Raw genomic sequence first — 19,391 nt, forward strand, 5'->3', positions numbered from 1 at the left:
AATCAATTCATGAAAGAACACAAGAGTTATACTACCTACAGAAAGGAAACTACATTATTTTTCAATCAACCATCTAGCTATCAAATTCACTTGTAAACAGGCCACTATCCTACCAAAACATAACTCAATATTTTCTACATCATCTATCTAATTCACACTTGCATATAAATCAATGTTCTACTTATGTTAAATCTGTGATAAAGAAGCTAACACTATTATATCTTCTAGTGAAGGAAAAAGGATGGTTGGAATGGCCTAGGTCTTGCCATTGATCATGGAGTCCAAGCTAGGGGTCAACCTACTCCTAAAATAAGTCAAACTTGCACCACGGGTCAAAAAATGGGCTTAAAAAAGCTTCTATAGGCATGTATAGCAAGTTGCTACAGGAACCCTGTATTGCTACAGGAATGCTTGTACTGCTACACGAAGGCTACCGAGAGGTTTGGAAGGTAGGAATGATGATATCAAGGGATGGAAAGGTGGATGGAGGTTGTGGTATATGGATGAAAGGTTTCCAACACCCTAGCCAATCTCAACACCTCAAGAAGGCATGTTTTGAACTAAGAGGGTTGCTCACGATGACCTAAGAGAAGGAGCTCAAGAAAAACATTTGGGATTCATCAAAGAGGGTGAAGAATTCCTAGATGGATATGGTGAAAGGCCCCTTTCCTATAGATCCAACAGTCCTGTAACATCACATGCACATTCTCTCTTATCATTTACAAAATAACATACCTGGTGGTGGAGATTCTGGAGAAGATGAGATGAATTTAAACACTATCTAATTTATGCCAAAATCTCTAATCTAGGAAATGAATCAACTACTAAGCTAGAGAAAACATATGCAAAACCATATAACTAATATAGACCTTCTTCCAAGAAATCATAAACATCACATTTTTGGGCTGTGATTGTAGATTCCTCTATTCATGCTCTCATGAGAGAGATGAAATAGAGGTAGTAGTCATAGGATTTTTGAGGAATTATATTCTAATCAAATGCAGAAAACTAACAAACATTCTAAGCTAAAAAGAAATACCAATACATAAGAGGGGCCTAAGCCACTGTGGTTGGGCCCAAACCTAAGAGCCTCAGCCCTCTGAAACTAACTCAGTGATGGATCAATAAGAAACTCCTCATTATCATTGCATCAATGTCAAATACATCACATAATAAGTCAGAAATAACCATATCAAGTGCTTGAGCTAAATAGCCTCTTATTTTAAAGCAAACTTCGAATCCTAATGAGCTCTTTGACATGTTTATTTATAGAATATGGTAGATACCAACATCTCCCTAGAAAATAGGGATGTTTGTCTCCCAAAACTTAAGAAATGTGGATCTAGATCTCCTTGAACTACACTTGATTGACTGCCAATGACCTCGAGATGATGAGAGAGAAAGTGTTGATTTTGGTTGATTGAGGGAGTTAAGGAGGTGGAAAACCTCGTAGAATCTATCCTTGCTATCTATTTCAAGCTCCTACATTGAAATCATCTCAAAATTGCTCCATTTCTTGCATTTAAACCATACTAGGTGACATGACATAGCAAAACATCTTTTACCCCTCTCACTAAGCATAATATAACAAAAATTGTAAATAAATGTGAGAAAGAGATAGTTCTAAAGTTGGAGAATAGCATTATGACCCTTATGATATACCTATTGATGAGCCTCATCATCACCCCCCTACTAAAATTTTTGCTCATCATTTGGGCAACTTAGTCATCTATGTCCATGTCCTTCATGGCCCTGGTGGCTTCTCTGACATCCCAAGGCTCCTCAGATGGTGTGCCTTCTTAAGGATAGAAGCTTGCATTCTTTTCTATTTATGTCTGTTAGGTAGGGTACCCCTAGATCAAAGTTTTCTCAAAATTTTGTAAAGAGCCCGGATTTTGAGGAGCGAAGCGCACTTCGCGCAGTGTTTTAGGAGTCATAGGGGCTTTAGGGAGGGTCAAATTCCCTTATTTTGTAAAAGGATGAGATAAATTTGTATGTTTTGTGCTCCACCCATTGTTTGCAGAACATGGTATTGTAAGAGAAAATGATATATAAAGGTTTGTCTTAGTAAGTCAAAGGCAATCAATTGATGGATATGTTTTGAGTTTGTAATTGTCATATCTTTCTGGTTTAGAGCGAAGTGGAAGGCTCCTACAGTTGTGTGTGCGGAGACCCTGGTAAGTCTGCAGTTGTATTCACAGGGTAAGAAGGATTGTAATTGTGAAAATTTGAAGATAATAAAGAAGATTTTGAAGGAAAACATGTGTACTTACATTTTGTACTTTACTTTATGCAATTACTGTTTACTTTTGTGTTGCGTAGTAAAATATAAGATTATAATTAATATATGAATGTTGTTACAATTAATTACAGTTAAGGTCCATTGGTTTATGCACAATAGATTTTGGGTCTGTGAAATAGTATTTCTGTATGAATAGATCAGATTCGGTATAATATTAAGGTCATGTAGCATGGTAATAGATCTATAGGTGAGTCAGACTAAGTCAACATCCACACAGCATATCCTTTTGTATGCAGAAACTTGGTTCCAGCATCCCCCAATATTTCCTTGGGTGAGATTGTGGTCTGCATGAGAAGATCGTTGCCAAAAGGGTCGGTGACAAGGGTTTTGTTGGTTAGCGCAACAAACTCTGAACTTGGGTCTAAGCCCCTCAAGCTAACAAATTGTTCCATTGTTAGGATTGGGATTTATCTAAGGGATATGTGATGTGGCATCCAACCAGAGAAGAGATTCAAGATTGGGTCAATCTGAAGGTGCGTCAATTTGCAGCACAAGAGAATATTAAATTTGCACTTGTCAACAAAAAGGTGGTTGTAGAAGTATAACTTTATAGATTAGCACAAGATATTTTTCGCATCATTTGCTAACAAGCTACACGAGTGGCTTTTGAAACTAGCTTAAATTCAACCTTGTTGGAAGCATGACTCAAGGAGACTGAAAATAAGATCACAAGAGATGTTGATTATTGGATCGATAGTTTTCTTAGAGGCTTTATTACTGAATTCACGATTGATATGTCGGTATCCTACAGTGAAGCTGAGTGCTAGTTTTTCAAGGGTCTGCGAGGTAAGTATTTGAATTCCTTAAATGTCTGGATTAAGATGATGTTATATGAGAAGGGCGTATGCAAGCAGATTTATGTTTAAAGGAAGCAAGACTAGATCTACGTGGAGCGGAAAGAGATTCAAAATAGACCACGATAATTTCGTTGAAGCTATTTACAGTCCGTTATTGGGTGAATCAGAAAGCAAAGAAGAAAGGAGCAACCCTAGCACACATAGAGGTGTGTCACATTCAATTAATCAAGGCATTTATGTGATTCCCCATCCGACCACTCCACCTCCACCTCCACCTCCACCCCCACTTCTCCCATTCAATATCGCTAACACAGTAAAGATTCTTGTTTTTTAGGGTCAAGGATCAGAGGATCCCAAGAAATTTTGGTTTGTCGCCAAAGCTGTATGGAAAGAACAACAAATCAATGAAAAAAATATGAATAAATATCAGCTTGTCATAACACTACAGGATATAGTGTTTTCATGGTATATTAAGTACAGTACAACAACCCAACCGCTTCGCTAGCTGACATAAAGAAAGCACTGAATGTACAGTTCAAGAAACCAAATTCGCAGTCGTAGTGCATTACAGAGATGAAATAGATTAAGTAAGTAGTCAATGAGACTACCTAGGAATTATATCAGAGATTAAAATGTTTGTTGGTAAAAGGAAACTTTTAGATCTCTGATGAGAAACACAAAGATTGGTATATAGCTGCACTATTGCCGCATCTCATATTATCGCTATCACAATAAAAGATCACATCGCAAGCTGAGGCATTAGAAATTGCGATGAAGCTAGAAGCATCGTTGGTACAGGATACTCATGTAGGATTTCAGTAGATACAGACCCAATTAGCAAGCTTACATATGGAGATACAAGATTTGAAGGAGGGAAAATAAGTTCAACCTGATATGCGCTTAGACGTTTGGTGGATAAAGTGTAAAGCGGAAGGTCACTATAAGGACCAGTGTCCTATCTATCATGATTATTTGGCTGTTGGAGGTCCTAATCCTCTAAAACTGGAACCTAGTGCTAGACCAAGTACTGAATTGAGTGTTTGGTGTAGTACTTGCCGAATTGCAGGCCAAAACCCAATTGACCACTGTTATTTGTTACAAAAGTATGTGTAGTTGCCAAAGCAATTATTTTGTAACTTCTCCCGGTCTGTAGGACATGACAAAAGAAATTTTCGCAGCTATGATTTGATGAGAGAGAAAAATGAAGCGTACAAAATGTAAGTTGAAGGCTGTGTTTAGGAAGATCATGGTTCACCTATAGCCCGTGGAGGATTTCAAGGCCGAGGACGCGATCGAGGGAGCATTGGATGAGGTCGAGGTCAGATTATATGTTATAACTATGGTGAATCTAGCCATTTTGCACAGGATTGCCTGAACCCCACTACCCCTTCCTATAATTATTGTAGACAGTTCAACCATGTAATAGAGAGTTTTCCTATTTTGATGGCTAAAATGTAGGAAAAGAAGAATCAGCAGCCTACGTAGAACTTACAAATGATGAGGGCTAAATTGTGTGAAGATGATCCAAGTGTTAACATAGTGACACGAACTGGCACAACTACAGGAGGAGATAAAATAGATGGAAAAAATCATATGGCGGATACATGGGCTAGGAAGGCTAGATAAAAGGATATCCGGTTCAATATGCAGAGGGAGAAAGAAACCTTCATGGAAGCAAAGAAGAGTTTCATGGACCCGGGAGCTTTGACATCAAAGACCCAGATGAAACTAGTACCACAGAAGAATAATCCTGAAGTGGTTACTATGACAAAGAACCCTGACCCGGCCATTCTGAAGTCCTTTCTACAAACATGTATGAAGTTGCTAAGGGATCAAAAAGCAGCGAAAGGATTACAAGAACTAATCTAAAATTGCATTGGTAAAGAGAAGCCACAACCTGAAAAACGTGCAGTAAAAAAAGTATACGGAAATAAGAAAAGAATCAACCGAGAGATGTGATTAAAAACGCAGATCGGAAAATTTGAAATGGATCAAGTAATTCTTGACTTGGGATCGGATGTGAATGTATTACCGAAGTAGACCTGGGAGTGAATGTCGTAACCAAACCTACAATGGTCATCAATTCAGCTGCGCATGGCTAATTAGTAGAAAATCATTCCAATGGGTCGATTGCATGGTGTTGTTGTGGACACTGAAGGAGTAAGCATGGTGGCAGAATTTGAAGTCATTGAGATTATGGACTACAACAATCCATATTCAAATTTACTTGGAATCGATTGGGATTTTGATATGGACGCCATAATCAATTTGAAGAGAAGAATTATGGTATTTGAGAAGAATGGTACTAGGGTCATTCCTTTGGACCCCTCTAAAGGATCGTGGTATACAGAACCTATCTGCGACGAATATGGCAATGAAGATATTGAGAATATCTATAAGTTAACTGTGCAGGATGAGGATTGGAACAACCCCACTGTAGATGGGAGGATAAGGTGGGAAAAGGATAGTTCATGTATCTTGGACTTTGATGAAGAATTGGACAACTAGCAGAACTGGTTTCACGAAGTTTCTACTCTACGTTGTAACATACTTACAAAATCTCTTCACTGCATCTCAACAGAGTCCAGGCCTTGGATATAGCTTTGAGGTCTACACTTGCGCGATGGTGGGGCACGCATAAAGACAATATAGGAGATTGGAAGGAGTATCGTTGATTGATGAGGCTCAGGTTCGGTCATGCAAACACAAGGCTCACAGAGAAGTATAATGGTAAGGATGATCCTCGAGAACATTTGTCTTGTTGGACTACGGCATGGGGTGAAGAACCTCAACCAGAATGGGTACACATATTTGTCCACACTTTGGATGTGATACTGATGAATTGGTATCTCGAAACGGAGCTGCACCATGGCACCGTCGACTGGTATGATCTGAAGGAAATATTCATATTAACCTTTAGCTTTGAAGATGGCTTTGAGCATATCGATGATGCCCTTCAAGAAATCAGAGCAAGAATTTTATGGACACCAAATGAGCCAAAGACTTGGGTACAGCTTGATTGGAACGCGCAGTTGTAGCATACAATAGAATGCTATAATATGACCACGGAAGAGGGTGAGGAAGATCCACACAATATTAACATCCCTAAATTAGAAGGACAATGTGAGGTTGGGGGACCAGAAGTTGAGATACCTAACATAACACAACCTGTTAAGATGAAGCAATTCAATATAGGCTCAGAGGCGAAGCCCAAATTCGTGTGCATTCGAGATTACTAGGATGAGGATAAAGTAGGTAAGGTCGCTAAATTAATGCATGAGTATGAGGAGTTGTTTCTGACGAATTTCACTAAGTTAAAAGGCATTGTAGGTGATCTGGGTGTAATGAGGATCACTTTGAAGCCAGATGTGAAGCCTGTAAAACAGTAGCCATGTAGGCTAAACCCAAAATACAAAGAGAAGTTGAAGGAGGAGCTTGAGAAGATGGTTGCAGCTAGAATAATTGAACCGGTGAAGAATCCAAATGGGTGAGCCCGATGGTAGTGCAGGAGAAAAAGACTAAGGGAGACATAAGGATTTTTGTCGATTTAAGAAAGTTGAACAACGTATGCGTACATGACCCATTCCCAACACCATTCACTCATGAAGTTTTGGATAATGTGGGAGGACGGGAGACCTACTCCTTTACAGATGGTTTTTCAGGGTACCATCAGATTAAGATCGCACCAGAAGATAGTAGTAAGACCACTTTTGCTACTGAATGGGGATCATTTCAATATACAGTCATGTCGTTTGGGTTGAATAATTCACCTACAATATTCTCCAGAGTTTTCATCGCAACATTTGAAGAATACATCCACAAATTTTTGGAGGTTTACTTTCATGACTGGACAGTCTTTGGACTGTTAAAGAAGCATGTTTCGAGCCTGTGCTTGATGTTGGATACCTACAGGAAATATCAAATCTCATTAAACCTAAAAATATGGAATATTGTTGGGACATCTTGTTTGCAAGCAATGAATGATGGTGGACCCTGCAAAAATTGTTGTTATTATCAATCTAGATTCATCGAAGAACATGAAGTAGCTACGCGCGAAACTAGGGAATATTGGTTATTATCATAAGTACATAAATACCTACGCACAGATCACTGTGCCGATGGAAAGACTACTAAAGAAAGATGCCACCTTTTGTTGGGATGATGAATGTCGAAAGATCCTCAATATCATAAAGGATAAAATGGTCATTGCACTGATCCTGGTGTTTCCAGATTGAAAGAAGGAATTCCACATTCATGTAGATGCGTCATGCATAGCTTTGGGTGTTGTCTTAGCGCAACTAGGAGAAGGATATCTTGATCACACCATCGCATTTGTGAGTCAAAATTTATTTAAGGCAAAAAGGAATTATTCCACAACGGAACGAGAGGGCTTGGCTATGGTGTACGCATTGCAAAAAAATCATTCATTACTTATTAGGCGCACACTTCAAGATGTTTATGGACCATTTTGCACTGAAGTACTTGGTGAACAAGCCTGTGTTGGGGGGGAGGATCTACAAGTGGCTATTTTTGTTCCAAGAGTATGATTTTGAAGTAATAGTCAAGCCAGGATGATTAAACGCTAGTCGGATTGTCTGTCCATAATTGAGACCAGGGAAGAACCAACGAACATTGAAGAAGGATTGCCTGATGCACAACTCTTTGTAGTAAGGGTTGTTGATGATCATTTCACTGATATCCTTTACTTTTTTTCTATCGGAGTAGCCCCTGCGAAGTATAAGACTCAACAGAAGAAAGAACTTGTAGTCAGAGCTGTAGATTTTTCTTTGATTTCCAGACATTTGTATAAAATGGGCAAAGACGAGATATTGTGCAGATATGTACCTGAGCACAAAAGACACGCACATGGTGGTGTCGCAGGAGGACACTATGCAGGAAAATTCACCACGCGAAATATTTTAAGAGCAGGACTATGGTGGCCCACAGTGCACAAGGATTCCAAAGAATATTATAATTCTTGTTATGTCTCCTAGAGGATCGAAAGACCGTCGAGAAGGCATGAATTTCTGCTGAATCCACAAGTCACCTTACAGGCTTTTGATAAGTGGGAGATTGACTTTGTTGGGTTGATCAATCCGTTGGGAGAGAAGAATGGTGTGTGATACATTATTATCGTGATGGATTATCTGACCAGGTGGGCTTAAGCACGACCAGTAAAGGATTTCAACCTAGTCACTGCTGTCCAATTCATCTTCAAACATATCTTGTCAAGATTTGGGTGCCTAAAGATCTCTATGAGCGATCGAAGATCGCACTTCATACACAACACTATTGAAGCATTTCGGTGGAACTTCAGGTACATCATCAGAAGAGCATGCCTTATCATCCTTTGGCAAATGACATGGTTAAGGCCTTCAAAAAAATTCAGAAGAGCGCTCTAACTAAAGTATCCAACGTCAACATAAACAATTGGGATGTGTGCATACCAACAATTTTATGGGCGTACAAAACTACCTGCAAGAAGTTGACGGGGCAAACTCCATTTAGATTGGTTTATGGATAGGAAGTTGTAATGCCTATGGAATACATAGTACTGAGTCTTAGAATCAATGCAGTCACAGACATGGAGGACAACGACATTATGGAGAAGAGATTGGAACCACTGCTCGCACTCGAGGAAGATCGCTTTAATGCAGGATTTCACCAACAAGTACAGAAATCTAGGAAAAGGGCATGGCACAATCAACATATTAAGATGAAAACTTTCAAGAATGGAGACTTGGTTTTCTTGTACGATAGTAAGTTCACAAGGTTCCCGAGAAAATTCAAAATGCATTGGTTAGGACAATACATTGTCAGTGATATGTCAGATGGTGTAGCAGTTCATCTCGTGAAGCTGAATGGAGAATTCTTTCCTGGGCGGGTAAATGGTAGTATGTTGAAAATCTATAGGAATGATTATGTCCATTATACTACACAATGATTGTATGAACGGGGAGAAGTCTTAGTGCTACAGGCAGTTGGAAGGAAGCACACGAATTTAAACTACTCTTCCAAAGAAGGACTTCGTTGAGGAGGAAGTGTTGCGCAATATTCAAAAGGATGGCGCAGATGGAGGAAGTTGTGATGAAGTAGGAGTAACCGCATTGTAGGGAAGGGTATGATGTAGTTCATCCAAAATATGATCGTTGGGGTTGGTACAGTTGATTTGATAGGGAAATTGTCATTAAAAGGAGCAAGGGGGGGACACATTAATGAGCATATCTGGGCAAATATTTTGCAAAATTCGCATTTATGAGGTAAATCTGAAGGAGATCATGGAGTTTGAAATTCCAAAAGGTTCTAAATATGCCAACCTGCTCAACATTCGAACACTTTTCTCACTAAGACTTTTACTGGTGATTTTTCACTTAAGTGTGACCTGAGCGTTCTGTTGGATGTCTGGTAAGAATTGGGAGTGTTATGCTCCTATACCAATAGGTGTCATATTTCATGATTGACTTGACTAGCTCTGTAATATGTTCATACCTTCTCTTGTTGCAAAGGTTTCCATATTATGAAAAAATCAAAAAGATTAAAAAATGTAAAGAGGGTATACCCTAAAAGAAAAATCAAAGGGTGAAAAAATAAAATGGTCAAAAGAAAAAATGAAAAGAAATGAACCCCAAACAAAATAGACCAGGAAAGTGTGCAAGTCCAAATGCCACTACTATTTCATTTTCTGTAATAAGCAATTGTGTGCAGCTTGTTGAACTTTATGCCACAATTGATGAATGGCCAAACAGCTTAATCTTGGCTAGTTCATGTTTGAATTTCCTGTTTTAGAGATAGAGAATAAAATCTGACCAAACTGTTTAAAATTGGCAGATATGTAGATAGGTAGAGAAGCAAAGGAGCTCAACTGTTTAATCTGAGCCCTTGGAAGAAATAAGGGCAGACTTAGATAGGCTTACCATGCAAAGAAAAGAAAATTGATGAGGGTTTGCCAGTCCAAGTGCACCCAAAGAAAAAGAAGAAAAAATGTTAGGTACAGTAGGCTGGGTAGGCAATTTTGGTGTTGCAGAATGAGACTTGTGATTGATTTTGTCTCTCAGAATGTTAATCTTACCTTTATCACAGGTACCATGGCAGTTTTATATCTGGATGCAGCTCAAGCAAGGCATGACTAACTCCCCTCCATCCTTTCCCCAAATCATTTACTAATTTCCCCCAGAGATATTAAGATCTTCTTAATATCACTAAGCCATCTCACTCCATTCCATATCAATTACCTAAGTGAAAACCCCATTTTACTTAGGAAATTTGTACAAATATCACAAATAAACTCTTTTTTCCCCTTTAGCCTAAGTTTTTAAACATTGTGACTTGGCGCTTTCTGATTCATTTTTTCATATTAACTTTAACTTTATTATTTAAATCCCGCCCCATTACCCTTTCCCGTATTATATTTATAATAAAAATCCCCAATTATTAATATTTCCCGTCCCCCGGTTATATAACCATATTCACTGTTTTAAAAGGGATTAATAGTTCATCAGGAGCTTATTAATAACCTCCGCGTGCATAACCTCGGGATTAATTAACCTTTGGTTAATTAATAACCTAACTTAAACACCCCGCGAACCAATAAAAATCACCCCGAAACCATAAAAAACATTGTTTAATACATTGGTCTCGCACGTTAATCTCCCGCCTTATTTCATACGCGTCCTTCGTCCAATCTCGGCCCTCGCATTCGACGGCTATGGATCATTTTGCGACCCCCGCCATTGCCGAAAGTTAAGTACCGGGAAACAGGTGGTTTCGCGCCCGTACCTGGGACACGCGTCACTCTGTCGTCGTGTTCGCTGCCCCTCCGCCCAAAACTGCCCTAGCCCAAAAGCGATGCGGGAAAAACAACTTACCGCCCTCCCGCTGACCCTTCGTTGACGTCATCCTGCCACATCATCCCTCGCTGACGTCACCTGCCATGTCACCATCCGTACTACCACGTCATCTGTCCTGTACCCCCCTGACGTCATGCTGACGTCATCCACCTAATAAATGCCAAAAAAGCCCTGCCAAACCAAATTTCGTTAACTAAACGATAAAATGTCATTTTCACCCTGATTCTCTGCAACTTGTGCTCCATGCAAAATACGTCCAGTTGACTATCCGAGCAGTTAGCCCATCACCCGGCCAAGAAACTCCAGCGTCGTGCTCTGAAGTTTGTCGTTCAACCTGCGAATTACACTGCTTTCCTCTTAAACATAGGTATTTACCCAAATCACTTCGCAAACCTGTAATTTCAGTTTTTCCACTGAGAATTTTACCTCAAAGAGCCGAATTCAAGTTAAAATCATTCCGAAGTTACCATAAGAAGACCCCCAAACCCGCTGTTTAATCCATTTTTCAATAGAAGTTCGAATTCCAGTTTGAATACACAAGAACCAAACATGGAAGCCCTCATAGCCCTGAATGTCGCGCCCATGAGTGCACCTCATAAAGACTTAAATTATCTACCCTTAGTCGACAGAGATTTCCAAATAAAAGACTTATCTGGAGACAGGAATCATCTTCAGACCTTCTACCAAATTAGGGATAGTTATCTAAGCAACTCTGATATTTTCGACTGTGGGAATCAAACCTTCCCATGTACTTCCTTCCCTCAATCCATGTTTTCCCAGACATCATTCATCAATGCTGTTCCAACTATGACCCTGTCCATATAGCAGTTATGTCTCCTTCCCAAACTGTCCTTTTTTCCATAACTGCTGAATCCATCAATGAGATGATACATTTCCATTCCACTGAGCCCCTTGCTCATCTCTCCATGGTATTTTCACTTGAAAAGGCTTCTCAATTGCCCAACTCAGAGATAACCCGTATTGCTCAGATGTTCATGAAACCAGACTGCCAGCCCCAAGGCCCACCTCCCTATTTGCATACCTGGTTCACTGAGACTGGAAAACTCATTCTTGACATGATATCCTTGATCTTGGGATTTAAGTCCAGTGAATATGTGGATGATATCACCTTGGTTCTATTATCAATCTTTACTCCAGGACAGCCCCCTGCTGTCAAGTATGACTATGCCACTTTTATTGCCAACAAAATCCATGATCAATTTATAAATTTGGATAGAGAAGGAGTCTTCAAATACACATCTTTTATATACCATTTGTTGTTATATTATCAACTAGACAGCTATCCATTTCCCATAAGGAAATTAGACTCAAAAGGAAATCGGAGGTCTGTGATCTTTTGGAGCTCAGTCTTCCATAACTGTGACTCCCCTTATACCTATAGTGAATTCATTGACTTATTTGTACACCCAACCTCCACTCTGTTGATAGGAGCTCCTCCTCCTAGGATCACTGGTGACATGAAGAAGATTTTGCAGCTTTCCAAATAGTACAGGATAGGTGACTGGTACCTCTACCAGAATCACATAGAAATCAGAATGTATGGATGTGAACTTTGCCCTTTCAAGTTGCCTAGATATGTGCCCATGAGGTTATTTGCATTAGAATATTTCAGGCAGATCATCAATGCAGACTTAACCCACTTTTGTAATGCAAAGAAGAAGGCTCAGCTGAGAATCAAAAACCAGTTAGGCCCTTATGTCATCAATTCTAGGGATGCATGGAAAGATGCTGAGAAGATATTAGAAGAACACCTTAGATTGAAGAAGAGTTTTTTGTGGGTGCCATATGACCCATGTAGTTTCATAAGTGACAGAAGGGTAAGAAACAGGCTATCAGTATATGTACATCATAGGATCCCAGAAATTGAACAGTATGCAAATCAGGAAGAATGGGTAGAAGGGACCTTAATAGAAGAAATTAGTGAACAGGAAAAGATGGAAAAAGCTATGAAAGATCTTGAAAAAACCCTTGACCTGGACTCTTTTGGACAGGTATCTTTCAAGCTGCCTCAACAATCAGGAGTTGGTACATCCTCTGCTGGGACTTCTCAGTAGCCTGTACAGGAAATTAGTACACCAGTTATAGGAACTTCAAAGGGCAAAGAAGTGGCAAACACAGAGCAGCCTGCAATGACAGATCAGCAGGGGCAAATTCCTCTAGCCCAAACTAGAGCACCAGAAATTCCAGCACTGCAAACTCCTCTAAATGAGGAAAGAAGCAAGAAGAGAGATATAGAAGAGCCCACACCTATCAGTGGACCTGCTGAACAACCAAGAGCAAAGAGACAAAGACTGAATCCTCTGTCAGAAGAGGAAATCATTGAAGAAACGACAGACAGTCTAAGAGGTGAGAGGTTAGTCAGCCAGCAGACTTCCCCAGTGGTAGATACATCAACTAGCTCACATAGGTAGGAGCTAGAAACGCAGCACAGTGTAGAGGTGTCATCCACCAGGCCACAAAGCAAACATGCCTCAGACATTAAGAAAACTTTCACAGAAATTAAGGCCAAAAATGATCCTGTGAGGATTCAAATATACAATCAATACTTGAAGATGGCCCCCTCAAACCAGCAAAGGTTAATGTCTACCTATGACATTAAAGAAGGAAAAATGTTAATGAGTTATTTTAAGCCAAAGGTACAGCAACCCCAGTCGGTAGCAGATTACATCAGAACAAACTTGGAGGTCCTAGCCAAAGACATTCATCCATTGGACCAAATTGAACTTCACAAGCAGACTGGAGAAATGGTTTATTCTACACTGGCTGACAAAGCAATGTTGGCCCATCAGTTACAAAACTCCTTGGACAATACCTCTGCTCAATTACATTTGGAGAAAGCCTCTTCTCTGGCCAAGGACAACAGGATCAAATCTTTAGAAGAAATCATCATTGAACTGGGACATGATCCCAAAGATGCTAAAGGCATAAAGGCACTTATGAAGAAGAAAGAAGAAGACATTGTTGCCCTGAGGAAACAGCTGAAACTACCTCCTTCCATGCATCCACAGACTGCAAAAGTTGTACAATAGAAATCAGAAGAAGAGATGATGGACCTGCTCATGAAGCTTAATGAAAGATTAAATGATACAGAGCAGGCACTAGAAAAAGCACTGAAGGAAAAGCAGGGAGAGTTGACCTCCCAGCCTCCCGAAGTAACCCCCATAGTCTCAACAGCAGTCCCTGTTGTAGGGAAAAGTATCCGACTCGGATGACCCTATCCCACTCTAAGGGTGATAGTTCCTTAGCAACAACTGTAAAACAAACTACTTAAGGTTTACTTCTTTATGAAAGCAAAAGAGAATGGAGAAATGCACTTACCGTTGCCTTGCGCTTAATGTCGAATCCAAACTCTTCTCTTTGGCCGCTTGCTCCTAGCTCCCTGTTCTTTTGCTCGCCCAGCTACAATGAGATCCTGCAAAATAACAAAGAAGGAAACTACAAGAGGCATGCAATCATAACTGGTTCATGGATTAGTGTAAACCAAACATGCAATCATCACAATATATTATTGAAACAAGAGCACATAGAAGAACCTCAATAGCTTTTATTAATGAAGAAGTAAAGGTTCTGAGAGTATTACAACCATTGAAGGCTCCAACCCAGCAACACCTCCTAGCAGAAAGAATTTCTCCTCTTCACCTCTCTCAAACAATCACCCAATAGTTCTATAGTGAAACCAACAGCATATCATTACTTTGCACAAAATTCCAGCCTATTGAGCTCATGGGAGAGAGCTCAATATATAGATGAATTGAGAAAAGATGAGTCAGCTTGCAACTGATGTGTAGCTGCCTTGTGTCCTCTCTCTCTTCAGTTAATCTTTAGTTGATCTTCAATTCTTGAGTCCACTTGGAGAACCTTGCTTCCACTTGGAGAAACAGAGCCTTTGACTCATCACAAGGCGAAATACCTGATCCAAGTGTCATTTTTGGAAGATTCCAGAGCAATGACTCAGTGTGCCACTTATCTCATCTCGCTCAGCGCAGGTGGCCTTTGTTCCACTTGCTTTGCAACGCAGGTACACCATGGAGCAACTGAGTTTCAGCGCAGAAACCTAGTGGAGCACCTGCTTTGATTTCAGGATTGCTTGTTTTTGAGTGTTTTCAGGTGGAGAACTGATCTGAGAGCTGTTGGTTTGCTGACCTTGTTCCTCTAGGGGTAGGAACATCATGTTTAGGGAACTTTGGATCCCTTGGATTATTGACAATTCATGCTTGTTGCTGTAAGGCACAAATTTGTCTATAACAGATGCCACCTAAAGTATGAGGTCGTTTATCGGGTGAAATGCTTTATTGAGAGGATCCGAAGTTCATTCAATCTGCTGAGAAGTGTCCTGTAATAAGATACAATACGATACATTATTTTTCATACAATTTCATGATCTAGCTGAGGCGGGCATTCCCATGCTCAGCTTTATAAATACATTTTGGTACATAGAACAGACGATCGTCTGATTGTAGACTGATAATTCTCTGCTGAAATTATCATCCTTTGAGAAGGATGATCATCTGCTGCAATGATGTACATATCAAATTTCTTTATATCCTGAATATATATCGCAGCCCGGATGGATGAAACTAGATCCGGGGTCTTCAATCTCTTCCGATCTTCACTCGATGTACAAGTCGATCCATGTGAGAATTTCTTGAAGTCGAACATGGAAAGACATCGCTTGATTACCGGCCAATGATGTAAACCGTCAACAAGCGCGAGAGGAATCACCGATAAGGATGATGACCCTCAAGGTACAGCAGTACAATTCACATGGTGGGAATAAAGGACTTGGCGTCGACCACCATGCAAAATCCTCTGGTCGAAGGTCATTGATGTATACCTGTCGCCGGAAGTGAGAAACTTGCCATTGAGGCATGCAAGCTTCAAAGTACTGAAGGGGTTTTTCCTAGATCAACTCCTTGGATAATGAGCTGATGTTGACAAGGAGCGATCCGTCAAAGGAGGGCCTTAATGAATCCCACATCAGTGACACGGAACAGAGCTAGTGATTGTGATGAGGTGAAAACAAACTGTGATGTATGATTCAGGGTGGCGGTCATGAAGTGGATGAAGGATAATGTATGGCAGTGGATGGGACATGGTTGACTCTTTGCAGAACCACATCTCTTGAACATATAACGACACTGATGTGATGGATCGGTAGCATTACCCCAATTGTGGATGGTGTGGCGAGGACCATGGTTATGAGACCGGTGAATGAAACAACCCAACCCGATGTGATACGGAGGACAAAGTGTCATGTTCAAGAGCGACTTGCTACCATTAATGCTGTGAGGTTCTCCCAATTTTTCCCCAGTCATTGCTGACCAGTACCTCTTTATTTTTGTCAAGCTTGAGGAGGATAACATATGCTTGTTCTATAACCTGCCCTTCGGGCAAGCCCATCGCTATGTTTTAACGAGCCTAGCGATAGGGAAACTCGTTCTCGTCTAAAGACAAGTTTGTCGCTATTTAATGAATTTAACGAGTCTAACGACAAGGATAACTCGGTCCTTTTCATTTTTAGAGAGTCTGAAAAGGTACGGAAAGTTAACTCCAAAATTCCTTTTTCGTCTTCTAATCCCTTAAGTCCGAAAAAGTATAAAACAATACAGAAGGGATGAATTTTCGATTGCTTTAACGAGCCGAACAAAACAAGCGCTCGATCTTTTTGTGCAATAATCCCTCAGGTCCAAAAAGATTAAAATCTAGAGGAGGGATAGCTTTCCGGTCGTTTTAACGAGCTGGAAGGCCAAGACTCGGCAATCTTTTCATATTTTACGAGTCAGTGAAAAGAGCTTAAAGACGACTCGTCTTTCGAGGAACGAGTGATGAACAGGGCAGCAGCAGATTCCAGGTACAGGTTGGAATATTCCAATCACGGCAGTGTCACAAGGATGGCTTAGTGAAATCACTCTTCGCAGTTGTTCCTCAAAATGGGTAAACAAACATATGGAGATGAACGATTGGCCAAATGAACGGATGGAGGTGAGACTGCAAGAACACGACCAAGGGCTTTAATATGGCTGTCAAAGGTTACATTTACCAAGGTTATTTACCGGTTCATTTTTTCTGGGTGAGCTTGAACTCTAGGGGAAGATTGCTCACAACTTATGTTTATTTTTTAACGAGCATGAACTATGTGCTAAAACTGCTCGGATCTTGCGTTTATTTTTTAACGAGCATGAACTGTGTGCTAAAACTGCTCGAGTTTGCATGCCCCCAGCATCATAATAACGCATGTCAAAGGAGGGTGCCCCCCAAGCTTCATTGCATTCAACTTGGTGATTGGAATGAAGGTTTACCTTTGAATTTTGAAAAGGGGATTTGTTTCATTTTTTAATGAGGCTGACATAGTAAAAGAACTATCCTCATAACTCCTTGTTTCATTTTTTAACGAGGTTGACACGAGATAAGAACTGTCCTCGGAGCCGACAAAATATCTAGGAATCTTCCGAATCCAACCAGAAGATTGGATTAGATTTTATTTTGTAGGTTTCCACCGTGGCCACTCCCGCCAGATTACTTGGAGGCGGTAGGGCGAAAGTACCCATTAAGGCAGGGTCTTTTAGGAGACCTACTCCGATATTTTGGAGCAAATGATTCCTTCCATGGATCATTGGAATGCTTCCTGTAACTTGTGAACTGTCGTGGAGAAAAGTTTGTTGGTCAACGATTGTAATTCCTCCTTGGAAGGGGAATGCAATCTTCCTGAAGTAGGTCGACACAACTGCGGCCATGGCATAGATCCATGGTCTTCCAAGTAGGATGTTGTAATCGAGGTTTCCATCAATTACTTTAACATCAATTCCTACTGTTTTGCCCCCCAATTCAACTTGCAAGTTACTTAAAATCCCGTATGGAGTGTATGATCGTCCATCAAATGCTTTTAACGTCGTCGACGATTTCGACAAGGGTGGTGAGCCTAAATCTTTCCAGCAACTCATCGACATAAGACATGTAGATGCCCCCTCATCAATAATTGTTCGATGAATAGTTTTGTTGAGGGCTTTCACTTGAATAAGGAAAGCTAGTTGAGTTGGTAACTGAGAGTCATATCCTTTATGATCAAAGGCCACAAGATTGGAATCCATTGGGCCAATCCCATCTATTGCTGATAATAAAGCTTGCTCTTGGGAGGGGCAATTTTGTGGTACTTCAAGTGCCGACATAGTGGACGGCGATTGGGCCAGGTCCTTTACTATATTATAATCCTGTGCTCCTTTGGCACGAGGATTAAATGTCAATTTGTGTACTACTCCCTTTGGTGACTTTATCATTGGCTCAGGAATGATGGGTGGCACAACTTCAGTCAAAGTTGTTGTTGAACTACTAGGTCGTTCATTAACCTTGTTGTTCGACAGTTTTGGATTCCCGTAATATTTATTCCTTGTCAAAGCATTATTCTGTTGCTTTGAGGTAGACAACATAAGCACTTGGGATCCGGAAGCATTTTGATTAGCAACCAGATTTTGACCTGGATTAGGAAACGGATCAGTCAATACTGCTGGGGTTTTTGAACTCTTGAAGAGTTTCTTAACTTCAGCTATATGTGGACAATCTTTCGTCCAATGATCCTCATCGCATATATGACACCCTGCCGGGGGTTTCCTTTTTCTCCCTGTCTTTTTCTTCTTGCCCCCTGGTTGCTTCAGTTTTTTGCCCTTGTCGATCGACATGGCATTTACTTCTGAGGCAAGAAGTTTTTCATTTGCATTTTGACTGTAAACTTTGTGCTTGCCAATCACGTCATCACCGACGTGAGAGTCATTGTTTGATTTAGGAGGAGGAGGAATTGAGTATTCCGGTCTAGGGGCGTCAGGTATTTTGTCGTAGAGCGTGCCGGATTGAGTATAGACCAAGTCTAGATATTGCGCACGAGCGATAACTTGCTCTTCTGTTACAACTCCCCCTTTCGCCACATCTTCCGTTATGGCCGGAAGTAATGACTTTATAAACCATTCAGCTAATAGCTGATCGGGAACATATGTTTTTACCATCCTACGACGACATCGCCATTCATGTATATGATCAGATATATGAGTGGCCGTTGTCTGTTTGAAGTTGGTAAGGAGTTTTGTTCCCGTTTCATACCTTATCGGTAATTGAAAATGGGTTAAAAAGGTTGTGGCTAAGGCACTGAAGTTGTCGAACGAAGCTCTAGGCAATTCAATGTACCATTTTGCCGCTGGACCCGTTAACGTCCTCTGTAAGAGGCGAAGTCTTATCGAATCATCATTCAGGGTGTTTGATGAACACCACAGATGAAAAGTCATGACGTGATTCGACGGGTCTTCACCTGGATTTCCATTGAATTTAGGAATGTCCGATGGAAGTTTATGCGGAATCACTGGCCACCAAGGGGCATAAGCAATTGGATCATTCGTCAGCCGGTTTAGATCTGGTAATTCTAGAGTTGCTACAAAAGGC

The sequence above is a fragment of the Pinus tabuliformis genome, chromosome 2_1 (genome assembly GCF_031772625.1).
Source record: "Pinus tabuliformis cultivar Carrire ecotype Pingquan chromosome 2_1, CPIR1, whole genome shotgun sequence".
In the NCBI taxonomy this organism is placed as follows: domain Eukaryota; kingdom Viridiplantae; phylum Streptophyta; class Pinopsida; order Pinales; family Pinaceae; genus Pinus; species Pinus tabuliformis.